The following is a 3,827-nucleotide window of genomic DNA, read 5'->3' as shown; positions in this document are numbered from 1 at the left end:
ATATCAGACTTAGCCCTGTCTTGATTTAACTCTTATCTTACTGATAGGATGCAGTGCGTTTCCCATAACAATGTGACCTCGGACTATGTTAAGGTAACGTGTGGAGTTCCCCAGGGTTCGGTCCTTGGCCCTGCACTCTTCAGCATCTACATGCCGCCGCTAGGTGACATCATACGCAAATACGGTGTTAGCTTTCACTGTTATGCTGATGACACCCAACTCTACATGCCCCTAAAGCTGACCAACACGCCGGATTGTAGTCAGCTGGAGGCGTGTCTTAATGAAATTAAACAATGGATGTCCGCTAACTTTTTGCAACTCAACGCCAAAAAAACAGAAATGCTGATTATCGGTCCTGCTAGACACTGACCTCTATTTAATAATACAACTCTAACATTTGACAACTAAATAATTAAACAAGGTGACTCGGTAAAGAATCTGGGTATTATCTTCGACCCAACTCTCTCCTTTGAGTCACACATTAAAAGTGTTACTAAAACAGCCTTCTTTCATCTCCGTAATATCGCTAAAATTCGCTCCATTTTGTCCACTAACGACGCTGAGATCATTATCCATGTGTTTGTTATGTCTCGCCTCGACTACTGTAACGTATTATTTTCGGGTCTCCCCATGTCTAGCATTAAAAGAGTACAGTTGGTACAAAATGCGGCTGCTAGACTTTTGACAAGAACAAGAAAGTTTGATCACATTACGCCTGTACTGGCTCACCTGCACTGGCTTCCTGTGCACTTAAGATGTGACTTTAAGGTTTTACTACTTACGTATAAAATACTACACGGTCTAGCTCCATCCTATCTTGTCGATTGTATTGTACCATATGTCCCGGCAAGAAATCTGCGTTCAAAGGACTCCGGCTTATTAGTGATTCCCAAAGCCCCAAAAAAGTCTGCGGGCTATAGAGCGTTTTCATTTCGGGCTCCAGTACTCTGGAATGCCCTCCCGGTAAAAGTTTGAGATGCCACCTCCGTAGAAGCATTTAAGTCTCACCTTAAAACTCATTTGTATACTCTAGCCTTTAAATAGACTCCCTTTTTACACCAGTTGATCTGCTGTTTCTTTTCTTTTTCTCCTATGTCCCACTCTCCCTTGTGGAGGGGGTCCGGTACGATCCGGTGGCCATGTACTGCTCGCCTGTGTATCGGCTGGGGACATCTCTGCGCTGCTGATCCGCCTCCGCTTGGGATGGTTTCCTGCTGGCTCCGCTGTGAACGGGACTCTCGCTGCTGTGTTGGATCCGCTTTGGACTGGACTTTCGCGACTGTGTTGGATCCAATATGGATTGAACTTTCACAGTATCATGTTAGACCCGCTCGACATCCATTGCTTTCCTCCTCTCCAAGGTTCTCATAGTCATCATTGTCACCGACGTCCCACTGGGTGTGAGTTTTCCTTGCCCTTATGTGGGCCGAACGAGGATGTGGTAGTGGTTTGTGCAGCCCTTTGAGACACTAGTGATTTAGGGCTATATAAGTAAACATTGATTGATTGATTGAATTTCATTGTACTGTTCTTTGAGAAGATGGTAGCGGAAATGTGAGGGTTGTACTACTTTTTTTTTGTCGGACACCGTATGTTTTTTGCATTTTTTATGAAAAGGTTTTTGGTAGTCTCTCGTATCGACTACACATTAAGCAAGCGGTAACGTTTTGTGTAAGTCAATTATATGTAAATTACTAAAAGAGTATTTCTGTAGAAGCTGCATATTTCCCATTGATAGTGTTTACTTCCATAAACCCCCCGAGACTTGGCAGAGCACCCACATCAATTTTTCTTAATGAATCCACTTTCACTGCCATACAGTCCATGCAACAATGTGAATGAAAACGTCCCCCGTCCAGCGTACTGTTCTTTGCCAGGAATCTTTAGCGTTGGTATGCAGACCACATCTTTTCACCTTGACGGAGGCCTGCACTCCACTGAGTGCCTTTGTAATGTTTCAAGGCAGTAATACATCTTTGGGCTTCTAAGAGAGGTGAACCGCAGATAAGATTGTTGGGAAGTTATGTTTCGGAGCAAAACAAGCCGAGGTGGCATGTGTTGTGATTTTGCATAATCATGCAATCACATCACTGGAGCCTGATGCATATCAGGCCCTTTGGGCTTCTGATACGGATAAATGTTTACTTTGTATTAGCTTCTGCTCCTTTCTTTGTTTTTCTTTTCTTATAAGAGTGTTTGTGGCAACACAGTCATGCATGCATCTGTTAAAAACCTGATAAAAGCAGCATACAAATCAATGAAGGATTTCAGTTTTTAGTTACAAGCCCTGCCTTATCACTTCAAATCCAAAGTCTAGCAATCCAACAGCAACAAAGTGATTAATAATGAAAGCTACAAGAAATCTGCATTCAAAAGACTCTGGCTTATTAGTGATTCCTAGAGCCCAAAAAAAGTCTGCGGGCTATAGAGCGTTTTCCGTTCGGGCTCCAGTATTCTGGAATGCCCTCCCGGTAACAGTTCGAGATGCTACCTCAGTAGAAGCATTTAAGTCTCACCTTAAAACTCATCTGTATACTCTAGCCTTTAAATAGACCTCCTTTTTAGACCAGTTGATCTGCCGCTTCTTTTCTTTCTCCTATATCCCCCCCTCCCTTGTGGAGGGGGTCCGGTCCGATGACCATGGATGAAGTACTGGCTGTCCAGAGTCGAGACCCAGGATGGACCGCTTGTCGGGACCCAGGATGGACCGCTCGCCTGTATCGGTTGGGGACATCTCTACGCTGCTGATCCGCTTGAGATGGTTTCCTGTGGACGGGACTCTCGCTGCTGTCTTGGAGCCACTATGGATTGAACTTTCACAGTATCATGTTGGACCCGCTCGACATCCATTGCTTTCGGTCCCCTGGGGGGGGGGGGGGTTGCCCACATCTGAGGTCCTCTCCAAGGTTTCTCATAGTCAGCATTGTCACTGGCGTCCCACTGGATGTGAATTCTCCCTGCCCACTGGGTGTGAGTTTTCCTTGCCCTTTTGTGGGTTCTTCCGAGGATGTTGTAGTCGTAATGATTTGTGCAGTCCTTTGAGACATTTGTGATTTGGGGCTATATAAATAAACATTGATTGATTGATTGACATTTTCTTGTGAACAAAGGCTTATACTTCATACTTATACACTTTGAAGATGAAACCATAGAGCGGTATTACAAAAGTACAATCAGTGATTCCAGACTTTCAATATTCTCCACAGACTTTCAAGTAAGCGTGTAATCCTTAGGATCTGATCTCAGTGTTGAGTGCAAAGCCTTGAGTTTGAGTTCGCTCATTGGTCGGCTGTCAAGGCGAGAGGACTTTGGTGTGGTTTGTTTTCCCGCAACTGGACCGGACACGACGTGAAGGTAATGACATATTTTGATCCTAACTCAAAAAAAAGGAACAAACGAAAGGCGCTCACGGAGGAGGTACAAAAACGTGGCTATGAAAACTTAAACTTGCACTAAGGCAAAACTGTGGACAACAAAAACGAAAACACTTACCGTGACTGAGAAAGAGCATGGATCATCGGCATGGATAACATGGGTGTGTCGGAGGTGATGTCGCCAGGCTGACTGCCTGGCAACTACAGGCTTAAATGATGCTGTGGTGATTAACAGGTGCATGAGTCCAAATGAACCAGATGCGTGACATGATAGGTGAAAACTAATTGTTGTCATGGAAACTAAAACAATCCAGGGTGCGCAAAAACAGGAACTAATGGAGTCAAAAGCAAAACAGATCATACTGTAACTAAACAGAACATGATCACAAAGACATGACATTTGGCGGATTGCACTGAAGCTTTTTTGTTATCTTCTAAAAGATCAAAACACAG

Source organism: Nerophis ophidion, linkage group LG05 (assembly GCF_033978795.1).
Source record: "Nerophis ophidion isolate RoL-2023_Sa linkage group LG05, RoL_Noph_v1.0, whole genome shotgun sequence".
NCBI lineage: Eukaryota > Metazoa > Chordata > Actinopteri > Syngnathiformes > Syngnathidae > Nerophis > Nerophis ophidion.
This window is presented reverse-complemented; position numbering follows the sequence as displayed.